An 18,979-nucleotide genomic window follows, 5' to 3' on the forward strand; every position below is an offset into this window, starting at 1 on the left:
CGACAGAGCGAGACTCCGTCTCAAAAAAAAAAAAAAAAAAAAAAAAAAAAAAGTGAAGATTGCCAGAAAGTTCTGGAAGGCTCCTACTAATGGCCTCTTTGGCTATGTCCTCAGGAGGGGGTCAAATTGTCCTGCTTGAGGTTGGGGAAGATAGTGGGATTACACAGAAGGAAGGCTTCGATATTTCACCGTTGTATAGACTGTTCAGGTGCCAGTCCCAGAGTGTCAGAGTTCAAGAGAGCATTTAGGAAATCCGGGCATCTAAGTGAAATGGGACGGAGCCATCTACCATGATGAACTGTGCAGTGTGCCCAACACTTCTTCAGCAGAGCCCACTCAGACTTGGCTAGAGGTGCTGGGTGGGGACTGGGGCTGAGTTGGTCCCACCCACTGTTTTGTCTCCAGAACCCAGCACACAGCAGGCCCCCAAGAAATCCTTATGGGATGAATAAGTGAAGCAGTAACTGATGTGTGAGGGGAGGGAGGCAGCAGAGATGGTAGATGTCTCTAGTGGAAAGCCCAAGGTTAATGGAGATCTTGGGGTCACAGTTTATAGGCCACGATCAGGGTGGGTGTGAAAAGAGGTTTCCAGATGAAGCTCAACGTTTCTCTCAAATGTCAGTCTGCCCACACTGACTCTACAGCAATCTGGAGAGATATAAGAAGCAGCAAGGCAAGCGTGGCTGAGTTATGAGAGAGTCAAGCCCAACACACATTGAAAGATGTCAGATGAACTGTGTGGTAATGCCAGGGTTCCCTCAAACACCTTTCAATCAGTGCTTAAAGATAGCTAATAAGCAAACAATTCTGTTTTCTTTAGTTTTGCTTTTAATGAAGGACAAGGGATTAAGACACACAGAGACTGGCCAGATAAATGGGAAACCGACCAGATCAGACCATGACCAAAATATCACAGGCAGACCACCCGCAAATGCAGAGGCCTCAGAGTCCACAGCGGGCGATCAGAACCAGGCCCCGGGGAATCTTTCAGCTGCATCCCATCTGTGATCGGCGGGCAACAGGTAGAGGTGCTGGAGGGGGCTGAGTCCTGATTTTCGGTGTCTGTCATATTCAATCAAGTGTGTCATAGAGCTTCCTGTTTCATCTCCCAGTTATTCTGAAACAAAAACATGCATGAAAAACACAGGTCACTGCCAACCACACTGACAGTTGCTCTAGTACATGGAGACTGAAAAGGGAAAGACATATCATGAATGCCACAATAAGCCAGAGAATCAAATTTATCAGCATCTATTCAAATATTCACAAGCAACAAACATTGCTGGCGCCAACAGTGGTGCAGGACATGGGGTGTCCACACAAACAGAATTCAGAAGAGACTGAAAAGGCAGATGTTCCCAAAAGCCTGCTGCTTTGTTTGGGGCCAGCCTATGTGTTTATTGAAAAGTTGACTCAGTTCTGACTTCCTGGTCAGAGTCTGACTCCTGATGGACCCTGAGGCTCTTCCCCTACATGCCCCCATTGACTTGGATGAAGAGTCACACAAGGACTTACAGGATGGCACAGGTGTTTGCCCAGGTGGTGCCCTCCACTCCCCTCTCCAAGGGCCCAAAGAGACCCAATGAGAGATCCCCGTGGAATTCCAACCCAATGAGGTCCTGAGCCTCCCCGGGAGACATGGCCTCCCAGGTACATGGAATAATCATGATAAACCTGGGCCAAGCAGCCTCGGTGAGGTAGATAAGAAGTGGGGCTCCTGACCAAGCAAAGTCCCTGAGGACAGCACAGGACTGACAGCAGCTCTAGAAAGACTGGGATTCTGTTAATGACTGCTCTGCTGCTTGAGACCAGCGTGGTCTGGCTCATTGTTTGCAGAAAATCATTCTCAGTCTTCCAAACACGTGAAAGGATACTTCCAAAGACAGACAGAGGGATGGCAGAATCAGAAATACAGATGGCACCATCTTCCTAAAGTCCATACTGTAGCCCCACAAAACCAACTTCATGCTTAAATCTGCTGCTCAGACACACTTTGGGGAGAAAGCAGTTTTTCCAGGAGCGAACCGGAGACAGCACTTCCATGGAAGGGAGGTCAAATCCAAGACTACCGGCTATTTCCAGCCATATTCACTATAGATGAAGAAGGGATAGCTCTACCCACGACCGTGCAAAGCTTCCTTGGGAACCCTGCCGTCCCTTCCACATACAACCTGTCCAAGATGCAACCCTCAGTTCACCATGAAAACCCACTGGCCCTGCCGCTCCACATTTCCTTTGGTTAATATTAGGCACAAATTTTTCTGTAAAATGAGATGAGGGGATGTGATTTTGGAAAAGCTTCATCCTTCCTCTTGAGACTCATTCACAAGATACAGCAGTACACAAAAGACCCAGAGAAGTTAAGAAATAAGAAAGCTGTTTAAATTATTGTGCACTTCCCGAACATATATGGGCATAACTTTTTTTTTTTTTTTTTTGGCACACCGTATTTTTTTTGTACACTGGCCTTTGTTGGCATGATTCTGCTGAGTGGTGTTAGGAAATGTGGCCGAAGGCGGGTTGCCCAGCCCACAGGGCCTGGCAGAGCTCTCCTCCTCCCAGGGTCTCTTGCAGCACTGCAGGCCAGGGAATAAAGCTTCTCCTGAGCCGGTAGCCCTGGCTGCCAGGACATGTGGCGATTGTGACAGTCTCTATTTATCTTTTGAAACTGTATTGTTCCTCCCCCCACCCCGGTATCTTTCCCAATGTCTTGTACAAGTGAGTTAACGGATCCATACAAACTCCTACAGTCTTATTTGTTTTTTCCTTAATTGGCTAGTGACGGTGAAAAATCGAGCTTCCTGAGTCTTGAAGAACCTGGCCCCGTGATCCCTACACATTCTGGGAGGAGAACTGCCCAGATGAATCTGTTGGGAAAGCCAGCTTCCCGTTTTGAGTCCTATGAGCTAGCATTTTCTAACGTGGCTTAAAGTCCAGCATCTGGGCCCAGGATTTCATACACAATGCCTTCCTGGGTGGGCAAAGAGAAACAGGAACTAAGTAATGCATCAGTGGCCAGTAGGGGTGGAAGGGGAAACCTGGTTTCTTTAGTTTCATCACTGAAATAGAGAGGTGGTTTACCAACCCGTGCCCCTCACCAGTTACCCCCACTTCTGAGTGTGATAAAAAACCAAAATGTAATAGCCCAGGAGGGCTACAGTATGGAACACCCAACCATGTGGACCTTGGGCCAAAGTCACAGAGTGAGAGGTGGCCACCCTTAAGGATCATCAAACCAACCCTTAACTTTGCAGGTAAAGAAAGCAAAGCTCACCAAAAAAGGAAGTTGGCAACCTTCCCAAGGTCACTCTGGGTAGGACACAGCAGGGACCGGGACCTGGGTCTCTCCTACCTCTCCTACCTTTGGCTTCTGGCCAAGGCTGAGAAGACTCTGAATTCCAGTTCTCCACTGCAAGGCCTGAACTGGCTTGTCTGGGAGGTTTTGCAAGGATGAATCAGCTCTACATTGGCCTGGCTGTCTAGTTATCACTGAAGAAACCTACGACACTTCATCTGAGAACTAAAAGTTTTGCCCCTAATTCAGAGCCGATCACACATGGCTTCCTAGATGCCAGTGTACACTGGGAGTGGGTGGAGACCACCAGTGCCACCCCAGTGTTGAGGCAGCCCTGAAGAAGCTTCTAGTCACAGACAGGGCCACTCTTACTCTTGGCTTGGCTGACCTGCTGTTCCTGCAGGTGTCTAATATTGAGGAGCCCCCAGGTAGGTCTCCCCACTGTAGGTACACAACCTCACTTCCCCCCCAGATCTGAGACATGACCTCAGGTTCACACACATCACCCTGAATAGAAGCCCTCATTGGGGGCCCAAAATGCAGCTCAGGCAACCTTCAGGAAGCTCTCCAGCTAGCTCCCAAATCATGCTCTTTCTGTTCCTGATGACAATCAGACAGAAGGCTGCTGGCATGGTAAACTAACAAGGGGAGAGAAGCAGTGGCACAGATGCCCACCCCCCAGTCCCACCCCCAAGGCAGGCTGTTTTGCCCTTGAAGTTGAACCATTCAAGCCTCTACTTTCTGCTCAGTAAGTCTCAAGGCAGGAGGAAGTGAAGACCACAAGCTTCGATTTGCTGTGACATCCAAGGAACTGCCAATACCTCACTGCTGAGAGCCCAAGCCAGAGCTTCCAGTCAGCCACACGCAAAAACACACTGGAGCTTGCTCTGCCCCATTGGCAGCACCGAGGTCTTCCTCAATGCATAGAAAAGGCACGAGTGAGGAACTCACACCCTGTCCATCTTGACTCACGTCAGATTCTAACACTATAGGAAGCCAATTTTTTGAGATTTCAAAAGAATTGCCAAGGAGGATGGAGCCTGCTCAGTAACTGCCAAACTGTTCGGCTCTCAGGAGTCCACTGTTTTTATTTTTCAGAATGTTAAAACCTAGACCGCACACTCAGGAAATGTATGTTGCTTATCATAGACTAATTTTAGGGAGATATAAGATGGGTTCTTTGTATAAATCAGACTCGTGTGCTGCTAGAGCTGTCAGGGCAAGGGAGCCAGGCAGCAGTACTTGAGTCCCCCGGTCCTTGTCTCTGACAGAGGCTCCCGCGTCTAGAGCTCCAGCCACGTATCTCTGAGCAGTCTTAGCACCTTTTCAAAGGGACCTCCCCTGAGAAGCAGTTTCTGCAAAGTGCTCCACGCATCATTACCGACCTACACTTGGTCAGGAAAATTCTGTGTCTTTGAGTGGGGACTTTCAATACCCCCGTCAGCAGAGTGTGTCAGTCCCAGGACACACACCCGGGTCTTCCTGGCCACCATTTACCGAACACGTACCACAGGCCAGCTACGGCTCCCCAGCCAAACTTTCCTTCAAACATCTCCCCAGCCCTCTCAGGTTGGTGCTATTGGGATCATCTCTCTTACCTAGGAAGGACCGGAGCTCAAGGGAATTCAAAAACTAGCAGGGAAATAGAGGCACACAGCCTTCCATGCAGCGAACTGATGGTGAGGCTCTGCTGCCTGCCAGGACACTCAGCAGCCCCTTCAAACATCTGACCCCCTGAGGTCTTCCAGGCTCGCTCACTTTTGGGTGCAGAGTGTCCTGAGCAGCACAAAGTCAGACATAGCCAGGTCCATGCACATTTGTGTCTTTCCACAGGGTCAGACTTTTACCGACGCTATTTCAATCACAAAAGCCACAAGTTACATGGAGCTCCCAAGGAAGTGATTCTCCTTAGTATGTCCTGTTTAGTTGGTAGTCAGAGCTGTGAGTACTCAGGCTCAAGCCACTCTGCAAGTCAGTCAATATTGCAAACCATACACAGCAGTGTCCTTAATTTAATCAATATATAAATGCTATATTAAACATTCCACATGAAACAGTAACATATAACATCGAGAGAAAGGGGATAAAAGAGCATAAATGTGGCTTTGAAAAAAGAGTCAGAAGGGGATAGAAGAAAGGGTTAATGAGCCAATCCAACGAGAACAATGTGGATAAGAGTGTCCTGGCCTGTTCCGGACAGACATCAAGAGTCTTTGATGTGGGCAGAGTCTTTGGCAACAGATGCTGGGTGCTGATCACGACAACAACAGAGCAAGGCTCTGTTAACACGACCATCCCAAGCTGGTGAAATCCTGCTCTTCTTATAGCCCCGAGACCTCTGGCAAGGACTGATAGTAGAAAAGAGCTGGTGATGTCCCTATTCGGTTGGGTGTGGTCTTTATTGATTAGGTGGTCATCTGTTCCCTGTTGGCATGATGCCTTTTGACACGTAAGATGGAGTCTTTTTCTAAGATGGTGTCAATTCCGTCAAGAGTGCTCTGTATAGGGAAGAACCTCTGACAGCTCCCTTAGTTTATAGTAAAGGTGGAAATTGTCAAGGGGCAGCAATCCAAGGGTCGGCCCTTGGTAGATTGTTTCCCAGTCTAGTCATACCATACACTACAGATTCACCCTTTCACTGTCTGTAAAATAAAACCCACTTTTCAAAGAACCAAACCTCAAAAACATTTCAGCCACTTTATAGTCTGATGGACACGGTAAAACGTCAAGATGACAGGTAACCTTGCTGTTCAGTTACTGAGAAATGCAAAAGGCCTTCTGAGAGGCTGGTGTGGATTCTAAGTTTGTGGTAGGGCACACAAAGGGACATTAGGAAAAAAGTGGAGACAATTTGCAGACTCCAGTAGACATGGTTTTCAGGTATTTCAACCACCCTGGCTCTAGGCTGTGGTTCTCAATGGGAGTCTCTGCACAGGCAGCATCTCCTTACCTGAGAGCTGTTAGAAATGCAAATTCTCCGGCCTCAAGAGCTCAGATATTCTAAGAAGGAAACCCTGGGGCTGGGTCCTAGGGATGTCTTTCACAGCCCCCAGGTGATTCAGATACACACAACCGCAGGTGGCAAGTCATATCTGCTCCTAGTGACATTCTTGTATGCAGGGCCATGGGTAACTGCGGGTTGGCCATGTGGCTGGCTACTGATGTTCACACTTAGTCAACTGTACCCAAGCTACTTGCTGGACGCTCTCTCCTGAGATCTCGACCAGGGGCGGAAAGAGCAAGCAGCTCAGAAGCCGTCCAGAATTTCAACACATTTTTGGGGTGACCTGAGGAGAAATGTTCGCATGCTTCATCCCTTAATCTCCTTTTCCAGATGTTGCTGTGGGATATTCAATCTGCACCAGTGATCTCTCCCTAAACATCAAACATCTCTTCTAGCCATGCTCCACCCCTGCCCCATCCCCCTTGCCTTCCATCCTTCAGTTCCTTTTGCCTGCACAGAACACTTAGCCATGAATTCTACTGCAGTCTCTTTCAAATAGAACAGAAATGTTTTCACCAGCTCAACCCTCCTCACTGCAACCCTGGGGAGGAGAGGTGGGTGCAAAACACCACATCCCCCACTCCCACTTTCAGGCTCTACTAACACCGACATCTGTGCCCAGGTAGACAGCACCAGCAAAAGGCTCACAACAATGCAGGCAGGAGGCACTAGACACCCAGGCCTCCCAAGAAAGTTGAAAAAAAAATAGTTTGTTTATCATTTAAAAAAAAAAAAAAAAACTAACCTCATACAGGAAGTATGAGAAGCAGAAGAAGAAGAAAAAAAAAACCCAGGCTACAATACTGGAAATGTCCACATTTGTTACAGATAAAATATGTGTTTCTCAGTTTCCATATTCAACTTTGCAGGGATGGTGGGAACAGGTAGGGTAGGGCACTGAGGGGGGGTGGGGACTTAGGATAGATGGGGATCAAACAAAAAAGATGACTGTGAATACATGAGGCACAGGCTTGCCAGATGCGGGGCAGGACCACGACCCCCATCAGGGCCCTCCCTGCAGGTGTGGCTGTCCCAGCCAGACTTGGAGAAGGGGACGCCTAAAACAGAAACTGTTATCCGAGATCCTCCTACTCACCGGCCTCTCTGGCCCCAGGTCCTGCCCTCGTGTGTGTTTCAGGTGAAGAAGCCACAGTAACAAGATCATGATCACCTCCCTCCAATAGCCCTTCCAGACCTGCAGCCCCAGCAGCAGTCAGCTATGGAGACACCGTCACCTAGGCCTCCCATGGAAGCCTGAGGCTGTGCAGACCTTCAGGACAGCAAGCCCAAACCGGGGGACTTGCTTTGGTGATGGACACAGACATGAGGCCACTGGAGGCAGACAGGAGTCAGGTCTGATGCCTGACATGGAGCCGGGTGCCCTTGGGAAAATGTGGCTCAACTGGATTTTTTTAAATGGGGCTGGAGGACTCACAACCTCCACATGAGGATTAGAGTGGAGAAAAACAGTGAGAATAAAGAATGTGTCCTCTTCCATAGAACCAATCAGTAGGAGAGAAGGAAATAGGAATTCTCCCTTCTCATAATAAAAAATAAATGCAAACACTGTATAATGTGCACACATTAAAAAGATATCAAGTGAAGGATTTTAAGTCATTGTGATAGGTGTCAAAGAAAGCAATTGGTATGAGAGAATGAACGAACGAAAGAAAGAGAAAAAAAGAGAAAAACTGTACACCAAAATCTCAAAATAGAACCAAAACCTGCAAATCATACTCAGGAGTCTATTGTGAACCCATATTTCAGCATGCTGTTGAAAAGGTTAATAATTTTCCTACCGAAACTGAATGTGGGTTGTGAAAGAACATTAAAATGAAGAAAATTTCCCCGTGGCTGCTATTATATTATCACCAAAGCCATCAAGTTTCAGTTTGAGTTATTTGTATTTATTTGTGAAAACAAAGATTAGATAAGTAGAAACATAAACCTCATCCTAATTATTGTCCTGGAGTATCTGATTTTTAAGACTAAAAAAAAAAAAAATAACACCATCACACACATAGAGGCAACACAAGGTATGAGAAGTTAGAACAGCAGAGGCAAGAGAGAGGAGGCTGTTATCTCGTTCTACCGTTTGAAAAAAAATGTATTGTCTCATGTAAAACATTAATAGTTGCTTCCAGTCTGTGAAGATAATATGAGAGCCAATATGTACTTTTAGCTGTTGACATTTTTGTCAACTATATGTCCAGGAAGAGAACTTTTCTTTTAAACTGCAAACTCGAATTTTTGTTTGACACTTGCAAAAGTGTAGTAACAGCCATACAATTCAATGTTGAAGATTGGGGTGGTGGGGGAAATGGAATTTAAATGCTGCTTTAAACGATCAAAATATGAGCTTTGGGACATCTACAACCAAGTGGAGTCTGGAGAAAACAAAAGGTTTAAGTGCAGAGCTGGCTCTTATTCCAAATTTTTCTCAGATGTCCGGTGGGCAGCTTGTTTTCTGAAGTTTTAAAAGAAATCCGCAGATGAAATAGTTAATCAGAAACTATGGTAAGCAGAGACTTCGTGTATTTCCATCACAACATAAGCATCAGAATGAAAAAAAAAAAAAAAAAACATGCAAAAAAGAGCTTCAGTGGTCTCACATCACCGAACAAACTGTTTTTCTACCTATTTTGTGTTGCTGGCTTTTGTTATCAGCCCAATCGGCAAATTGTGGCCAATTTTGTCATGGTTTGAGCAGACATTTTGTTCCCAAACTGCTTTCAACATTTTAGCTACCAAATACAGTTTATGAGAAAATGAACAAGCCACAATACAAACAGAAAAGATACCTTTTCTTACCAAATTAACCCACTTTAAGGTTAAAATGCAAACTGTTTTTTAAATGCAAAAAAAAAGGAATTCTAGTAAATTCAAATTCTGAAACAACCTCATCAGTTTTTTCCTGGAAAAAGAATAATTAATGATTAACCTACTGATGGATTTTGAAACCAACTACACGACATTCCCTGATTCCGACCACCATGACACCATGAAACCTGTTTTTAATGACACAGTATGTAAATGCTATTTTGCAAAAACACACACCAAATATTGTTTGAAGATGCAGATCACGAGGCTCAAGAAGAACAGTAGAACTATGTTAAAGTAAAGTAATCGGTTAAGCAGTTATTTACTACTGAAAATAAGTGACACCCACGTAGTTCATGTTATATATTAATATTGAAACCAAATGACAGTCTAATACCGCAAATCATTTCATAAAAAAATAATGAAACCAGTTAAAATTAAAACACAGGGTTTTATTTTATAAACCATTAAATATTAAGATCAAAATGATAGAAAGCTGACTTGGCTTTTAAAACATTTGTTTTGCTGAATTACAACAACCAATTGAAAATGAAAAAAAAGAATGAAAGATCCCTCCGTAAAATTTAAGAATTACTACTGAGAAGAAAAGCAGAATTTCAGACAGAGGCTTGAAGAAAACTTCTGTTTGTAATCTTCCCTCATATTTGAAGACACAGCAATATGTACAACATTTTTAGCCTTTTAAAATACCAGCATGCCCACACACTGTCTCAGATTAAAACAAGGAGAAAATGACACATTCTGAAACCATTTTCTAAAGCTTCTTTTCCTGATAACAGTGAGGCGCTTACAATCAAATTAATGAGTTTCTAAAAAGCCTAAACAACTCTCCATAAAGAGACAGAATTGTTCATAACAGCATGCAAATATTTCTAGATTTTCAGACAATACTTTGAGCATTAGTCCTTGCTACTTACATTTAGAAGATGTTTTTAAACATCTATATTAGAAAGAAATACAACTCAGTGCTTTGCTTTGTTAAATTGAGGAACACTCTGAAAAACACCAGTAGAGTCAGTCCAGTATTTCCCTCATTTCAATTTAAAAATTAGTTAACTCTTCCCCACGCTCCTTACACACATATGTATTCTCACAATTTATTTATACTTGAAAATTCTTAAAGTAGTGAAGAAAGGAAACACCCACAGAAAATAAGTCATTATTTCTTCTGAAAGTGGATTTCTTCATAAAACATAAACCAGCAAATAAACAGAGAAAAGAACTAAAAGCAAATAACACCACTCAGTAAGAACACTGAAAAACATATATTGACTGATAGAAGAGTTAGCACAGGACATTTTAAATCATTGAGAAGAATAGGGACATTTGGGGTCAGTTTAAAAGATTCTCAGTGAAAGGTCGGCATTGCTTCTGGTCAAGCTGAACTGATGACATCAAGGTAGTAACATCTTCCATTCAAGATAATGTGTTATGTTGTTTAACACCATATCTAAAACATGTGACTCAGAATTCATACTTCATTTTTTTTTTTGGATTTCAATTTTTTCAATGTTATAGGACTCTTCTGGTACTTTAAAGCAAGTAGCCTGACTTATGTAAGACAGCAGCATTTAAAAACAAACACACGAAACAGCTTTGAAAACAAGCACGACGACTAAAGATGACAGTGGATAAGGAGACTGTGGTAATCACCTAATTTGTTACTTTCAGACATTTTCTGTAGGAGAATTTTACTCTACAATACCTGCCCCTATCTTCATGCAGCAAAACTGAATGTTCACATTCAGAAAAAGGCTGACCTTAACTAGTATTTGCCACTCTTTTAAACCACATATCCTCTTCCCCCGATGTAAGACTTGGGAAATGAGGGTGATTTTAGTCATCTGGAAAGAGTGAAACAGGACATGGTCTTGAAGCACTTTCTTCAGAACCGTTGTCATTTTAACTTTGTTTTACCACAACAGAAAAGGCCGTGCCCACGGAACAAATTCAAGTTCACCCTCGATTGTATCTGTACCTCTGGAATTTCTTAAAAGCAGAGTGGCACAGCACAAAAGCTTTCCTTACATAGTCAAAGCATTAAGGAAAAAATTCCCACTTTTCTTTTGCAAGTATATGAATCAAAATGTGAATACTCATATATTAAAAATGAATGGGTTTAGTACAATTACTTCACAGGCAACCAGCTAATTTATTCTTCCTCTTTTTCACAATATGCATTTGTTAAAACACCAAGATTTTTTTTTAAACTCTGTTATGTTTACAGGGATTCCTAAGTGTAAGCAAAATATAGTTTTCCTCCCATTTACCATTTTATTTGAAGCCAATCTGTCATGTATAAAATGATGACAATTTTGTTAAAGCAATCTGGCTTTAGAGGTTAGGGCTAGCTCAACTGTAGAGTTAGAAAATCGAGCTTTTCTCTTTTAAAGCAATGAATAATTTACCAAAATCTAGAAATAACTGCAACTGGGTGGGTGAGTGGGGGTGGAGGGGAGGTCAGACAAGAATGAAAGAAGCCAAGAAACTCAGAATTCTTGTCCCAGAAATGAGGGTCTCTTGCACTTCATTTTCTGTTTTCCACTAAATAAATAAATAAAATTGATTTCTAGTTATAAAACTAAATGTGTAACAAGTTTAAGAAATTTACAATATGTCAGATACAAATATATATAAGTGAGCTTAGAAAGGCAAATTGCATTTCTCAGAGCATAAATCCAGCCCCCTGTTCTAATGCTATTGTGAGTTGACAAGAAAGATGCAGACACTGGATCTACACCACTGAAAACAGGATGATTTTGGTTGTAAACTCGAATTAGTGTGAAATCATTCTCTTCTGACAGGGTCTGTTGGCACAATTAAAAGGCATAGTGGATACCCGTGGACCATGAAGAGTGGAGTGTAATTCTGATAGTCACCTAAAACCTTTCATTGATGTTGGCTTGAAAGCTGCTTAATTAGCTGTAGGCTGCCAACCAATCTCCTTATCAAAGCCAGCTGAAAACAAAACTGAGAGAAACAGCTTGTGGTTTCGCAAAAATGTATTTACATGAAGTATATTTTAAAGGGAGTTTGATCATTAGGTACGATGTCATCTGTGATGTGCGGTGGGTTTGACATTTAAAGATGTCACAGGTTGTCAGATTCATCTCCAGTCCATACTTCGTTGAGATATAACAACTTCTGCTAGCAGATCTTGTTCTGTTGATTTCCAGCCTAGAAATCTGAAAAGATTTAACTCTTTTTTTTTTTTTTTTTTTTTTTCCAGCCTAAAATTTAAAAAATTTTAACTTTTTTTTTTTTTTTTTTTTTTTTTTTGAGACAGAGTCTCACTCTGTCACCCAGGCTGGAGTGCAATAGCACGATCTCAGCTCACCGCAACCTCTGCCTCCCGGGTTCAAGCAATTCTCCTGTCTCAGCCTCCTGAGTAGCGGGGATTACAGGCATCCACCACCATGCCTGGTTAATTTTTGTATTTTTTAGTAGAGACGGAGTTTCACCACGTTGGCTAGGGTGGTCTCACACTCCTGACCTTAGGTGATCCACCCGCCTCAGCCTCCCAAAGTGCTGGGATTACAGACGTGAGCCACCGCCCCTGGCTGAAAAGATTTAACTGCTATTTACTTCATAGCAATCCTTCCCATGTCCTCTCACCTCCTTACGCATGATCTATCAAAAAGGAAGTGAAGCGGTGGGTGACACATGGAACGTAAGCCTATTTTTGCACCTAGTCCCAAGGATGGTGACAGAGGCAAAAATACCGCAGTGAACACAGGCCAGGCAGAGAGAGTCGCCGACAGGCGTGTGCTTCCTGGAATCAAGAAGGGTCCACATCTTTCTAGCCCGTTACTTCACTGCAATTTGTATTGAAAAGAACATTCTGACAAGACGGGATTTCCTTCAGTTAACACTTAAAAATTGTCGAAACCAAGGAAAACCCAGAGTGAAAGCAAACGTTCTACCTCGTTGAAAGCTATCTTGATAGAAGTCATACCAAAGCAGCAGCAAAAGATCCCAGATAAACGTCGACCGTCAGGTATCTTCAACCAGGAACATGGTTCAGTCGTTTTGTCAGTGTGTTTAGCAATCAAGATTTAATACTTTATATTTTATCAAGAGATGGAGACATGAATCACTACCATTTAACTGTTACAAGAATGACGTCTGGTGAATGTTGAGTCATCCATTCACTCCATCTATGATGAAAATATCACTTTCTATCTTGCCTAATTTGTTGGAAATTATAATTAAGCTCTAAAAGAGAAATTAGGACAAACCAGAACAGACCCAAGTGAAATCAGCATTCTGTAGCCAATAACACACCTGAACCACAGAACCTCATGCACAGGACCGCGCAGATCTCTCAAACAGAAAGGGAAATGGTCAGTAAAGTTACAGGAAAAAAAGATTCATTCAACTTCAAAACTTTGTTACTTATGACCCTTCTTCTACCTTAATTCATATGGCAGAGGTCAAGGGGTGTTAGCCTTGGGATGTGAATGCAGTGTGATGTGCAGTTAGCAACATAGTTTTTAAAGGATAATAGAAAAAAAAAGTTTTATAAAACTGCACTACTCATCAATTATTTTCCATAGTTTGCTTAAAAAGGCCTTCTTCCCAAGCCCAATTATTCCATTGTTAATCATCTTGTTTGAAAAAGAACTGTGGCATGAAATCTGTCAATATAGGTTGCCATTCAAGCCCAGGAGAGCCAGGCCAGAGGAAGTCCCCAACCAGGGTTCAAACAGTAGCTAGAAAAGGTGGAAGGCCAGGAGCCCAGGGAACAAGCAGGGGACAGTAATGACTGTGGCCTGTCACCTGTTCTGTACCTGTCTTCTTAGCAGGAAATAGCAATTTTGATTATTTTATAAATTCAAAGGCAACCAGACTTCATTTCTTAGGAGCTCTCTTCTACTTGCCTGAGCTGTGGCCTTCATTTGAGACGTTACAAAAAGCAGTGCATGAATACCAGGAAAGCTCGTCCGCAAGGAGGAGTGGAATGAAGGGCTTCACTCTCCCCCAAAGCACCAGAGAGCTCTGCTTCTGGGTCCTCCATGCTGAGACACCCCATTCTGTCAGCTCCTTTGAAGACTAGACTGGGGTTCTGAGCCAGCACACCGAAGTCCCAGGGACAGTTGATCAGCAAAATGGCATTACGGATCAGTTTTGAGGAGGACAAATAAAGAAAGAAGTACAATAAAGCACAAAAGCGTGTCTGATGGAGCTAATCCAGAATGGGCAATGCTAGACTGCACAGTAAAATGTGAACTCCTCCATTGCAGCCAATCAAAGGGACTTCCCACATTGTCAAGGTCTCCTTCCCACTTGCCTCTGGTCCCAGGTGCAGACGAAAGCCAGAGAGGCGATGTGGTATGCCCCACATGCCCCTCCCTTCATCGCTGGTTTGTTGTTGATACCGTTCCCACTGCGTTTATTCGGTGACTCTGCCTGCAAAGCTTCCTTTCTGCTGCTGCCTGTTGCTAGGGAATGAACCCTAACCATTGCGAGACAACAACAGCAACAGCAATCTTCACTTGGCACCAGCAGGCACAAATGTCTCAGTTTAGTGACAACATAGAAATCATCCCTAAAAGCATCCTCATTTACATTTTCCCTCAGAAGGATGGCAACATTTGCCCTGTCATGAAATATATATTCTCTTCATCATAATGTCGGAGATGGAGCGTTTGGAGTGGATCCTGTTTCCATATTGAATTTCTGCCCTTTGTCATCAACCTGGGTGTCCAGGGTGACTTCAGGCTCTTAGAATAGCTTGGCTGTGGATCTCACCTAGTTGTCAGCCTCTATTTAATTGTATTTTTTTTCTTGGAGTAAAAAGGCAAACCGCATCGTCAAAGCATTTAAAAACACAAACCAAAGGAAACTGGGTTTCCAAGCTTTAAGCAGATGTTATTTACCCACAATTTATTTCCAAGAAGTAACTGAGAAACCATTGCCAATTTTTCATCAGTATTCAATTAGAAGCATGAAATCGTTGTTGTACCAATGATCTGTAATATGGTTCTTGTCAGAGATAAGTGAAAAGCAACCTATGTCCTCAAACTCCAGCTCACCTCAATTCTGGGGTTGCAGCTTCCCCCAACCCTTTTATGTGCTTTCATGGGGGTGGCCAGAGGCTGGCCACTGCTGGTTGCAGGGACTGGGAACTGGTGGAGATGAGCAAGCGGGGTTCTCTCCAGCTGCCACCACCCCAGGTAAAAGAGAAGTCCAAGGGTTACTTTGTAGTTTGAGGAGCACCTCCTTTTCCCTGGCACTGGGAGGATGGACCTGGTCACTGAGCAACACGCAGGCCTCATGCCTCAGGCTTCTCTTGGGCAGTGGAGTCCCACCTGTGGAGAATGGCCCTGCTGGGCTCCTGAGGAGGGGAGGGCAGGGCCAAGGTCTGTGCTTCTCACCTTTGCCCCTGCCCAGAACAGTGTTTGGTTCAGAGTTGACGCTGGGTGATCATCTGCCGAATGGGATCACGGTGGTGGGATGGATGGCGTGAACCAACTCTCTAGCTTGGGACTGAACCACAGTTCCGAGGTTGGCAGAGATTGGTGCAGGGAGATGGGCAATGCTGGAACTGCCACTCATTGAGGTATTTTGGCCTCTATATCTGCGGGTTCCACATTACTGGATTCAATCCACTATGGATTGAAATTTTTAAAAATAATAATAAAACAATAAAAATAAAATAAAAATATCATAACAAGTATTTACACAGTATTTACATTGTATTAGATATTACAAATAATCTAGAGATGATTTAAAGCACATGAGAGGATCTGTGTAGGTCACAGGCAAATATTATGCCATTTTGTTTCAGAAACTTGAGCATCCTTGGAGTTTGATATCCGTAAGAGATCTTAGAACCAATTCCCCATGGATACCAAGGGACAACTACACATTCTGTAAATTACCAAATTTGTTCAACCTTCTGAGGCAACTACTCTTAATATCCTCATTAGAGAGAAGGAAGGTAACAGAGGGGTGGTTAACCTGCAGCAGAGAACAATAAGTCAAGAGTTAGAGAAGGATTGCAGATGTCCTTGCCTTCTTACCACACCTTCTCTGCCATTAGAGTCCACCACCTCGCAGCTTATGGACACCCTTCCCCAGAGGCTGTAGGTCTGGTCCACTTTCCTGCCTTCCTGATTGGAGTGTGACTTCTCCAGGACAGATGCCACGGCCAGCTCAGTTCACTCTGTCTCTCCGGCACCAAGCACCCTGCCTGGAGCACCATGGACCTTGGCATGCATTTATTGGACTCTCAGTTTTTAAGATGCAGTTTGCCCTCTCCTGTGCACAAAGCTTTCTAAAGCAAAGAGGAACTGTCTTCAACATTGGGTGTTTGGATCTCTGCTAAGAGCAAGACCTTAGTAGACCTACAGCAGACTCACCACTGTCACCATATTTATCCCAGGAGGTGCGCCTTTCCGGAATCACCTTCCATATTCGTTTGTCAACGCATTCCTTCATTTATTCATACCACTATCTGAGTGATGAGTACACACCAGGATGAAGCCTTTCACACTGATGCAGACACGAATAAAAATCTTTTCACAGGTTGCCCTGTTAGCCACGTCAGCAGGATCTTGAGATAAAACAGAAAAGCAAAGCTACACAATGTTGTTTATTCAATTTAATAACATTTATCTCAGAAGGTCAGAGTGTGTATAATCTTCACGATCGAGAGTAGAACATGTCTGGCACCTACGTTCTGCTGAAAATGCTCATGGGTAGAGCAAGGAAAATGGGAAGGCACTCTTGCTGAAAGATGGATGGCCATTGGTAACTAAGAAAGAACCGCTTCTCTATCACGCTGGGTCAGGTCTACGATGCAATCACCCTGTGCCAGAGGGAGCCTGCCTGCGTTGGGGCAAGCAGGGCTTTCATGCCAAGGAAAGAATCCAATGAGTCTTTCATAGAAAAAAAAGTGTATTAGATTGATGTTTCCAATAGCATTATTATTATTAATTATGATTTTATAAAAGTATTACTGGTTTTATGTTTACCTACTTTGGGATTGCAAAGTATCTCCCAGTTCACAGGAGCTTTTATACATATGGTTTCACCTAAACTTCAAAACTGTCCGGAAAGGTAGGAGAGGCAAATTCATTCATTCATTGGTTGAGTTGCTATTTAACACACGCCCACCTGTTATCAGGTCCCTGGGCCCCTCCCGCGTAGCATCACTGCACTAGTAGAACCAGCCCTGAGAGAGCACAAGGCTACGTGTGGCAGGAAAAGAAGGAAAGAAAAAAAGACACGCAGAGTTTTCTTTCCCTTTCCTGAGTCTAGCCTACTTTAGACTTACTCTCCCTGTTCCTCTAGCTCCCACCAGGCCAGGGTGGGGTCGTAGTGTCCCCAGGCTGCCCCCCAGCCCCATGCTCACCCCCTCTCCTGAACTACTCAGCACTTTCTTTCCTTTCCGCCCCCACCGCTCTGCCCTGGAAAGACTGGGGAGGCCATCTGTGCCATCGCTTCTCCCAGACCAGTGGTTAACAGAACTCCCAGAGGAGGCTCCTGTGTGCGTGCAACTCTAATAGCAGGATTTCAGGCCTCATTTCTGGCCAAGGCAGTGCGGAGGTGACCTTTGGCAACAGGCCTATCTCATTAGCGTGTAGCCTACAAGATTCTCCCAGCGAGCTCTCGGATGGGATGGACTGTTTCTCCTTGCCTGAGATCTTCTCCTGATTGGCCTGAAGTCCCACTTTGAGGGAGTGGGCGGCTGTGGTCATGGGGAAAGTGGGGTAGGTGGGCTCCCTGCAGCAGCCCCTCTTGGACTCCTCAGGTGGCTGTAGCTTTCCATTCCTTTACATACCGCCAACAGGATGCCTATTGCCCACCAGGGGAGTGGGGGGCAGAATCCTCTTGGAGTCAGTCCACAATTAGAAAAATAGAAGTTGTACTTCTGTTATTTGCTTCTTACCTTGGTTTTCTTTTCTTTCTGAAGACTAATATATTATGGGTGGTTTCATTGTTTAACTTCTTTTTTTTTTTTTTTTGAGATGAAGTCTCGCTCTTTTGCCCCAAACTGGAGTGCAGTGCTGCGATATCGGCTCACTGCAACTTCTGCCTCCCAGGTTCAAGCGATTCTCCTGCTTCAGCCTCCCGAGTACCGGGACTACAGGTGCGCGCCACCATGCCCAGCTAATTTTTGTGTTTTTAGTAGAGACGGGGTTTCACTCTGTTGGCCAGGCTGGTCTTGAACTCCTGAGCTCGTGATCTGCCCGTCTTGGCCTCCCAAAGTGCTGGGATGACAGGCATGAGCCCAGCCCTTCATACTGTTTTTTAAGAAAAAAAATATGAAAATCCTGTCTTTGATTTTTTTTAAAAAAGCAATTTTATGTATATTGGCAAAAAAATAAAAAGGTAGAAAAAAGGCAACAGGAGAAATAAGAAGGAAAAGGAAGAGGAAAAAGATGACAAGAGGAGAAATGGTTTGGAATGAGGCGAAAAAGAAAGGGTAAAAGTTAACATAGAAACTGACCTCATTCAGAGAGACCCTGGGGGAAGACACAGCCTCCCTTTGGACTCAGATGCTGACTGCATAGAATATTTTAAAAGCAATTGGAGAAATTAAAGGGAAAAGGTGCTTTGGTCTCAGACTTTCACTATTCCATGGAGCACCGTCCTTTAACTCTGGGAAAAGTTGCTCTTACCTTGTTATATAGTTTCATTTTGGGCCCAGCACAGTGGCTCACGCCTGTAATCCCAGCATTTTGGGAGGCCGAGACGGGTGGATCACCTGAGGTCAGGAGTTTGAGACCAGCCTGGCCAACATGGTGAAACCCCGTTTCTACCAAAAATACAAAAAACAATTTAGTCAAGTGTGGTGGTGCGTACCTGTGGTCCTAGCTACTCAGGAGACT

At 44.0% G+C, this 18,979-nt stretch overlaps 1 long non-coding RNA gene across 1 annotated transcript in view; it reads right to left on the bottom strand.

Annotated features, from left to right (window-relative positions):
• Window positions 1–805: 805 nt before the first annotated feature.
• LOC108518068 (uncharacterized) overlaps window positions 806–18,979 on the bottom strand; it is a 65,452-nt gene continuing 47,278 nt past the window's right edge. Inside the window, exon 2 of the long non-coding RNA XR_001882285.1 lies at window positions 806–1,117. This is a non-coding gene — a long non-coding RNA (uncharacterized LOC108518068). The remainder of the gene's footprint in view (window positions 1,118–18,979) is intronic.

Source organism: Rhinopithecus bieti, unplaced genomic scaffold (genome assembly GCF_001698545.2).
Source record: "Rhinopithecus bieti isolate Rb0 unplaced genomic scaffold, ASM169854v2 scaffold_42219, whole genome shotgun sequence".
Lineage (NCBI taxonomy): Eukaryota > Metazoa > Chordata > Mammalia > Primates > Cercopithecidae > Rhinopithecus > Rhinopithecus bieti.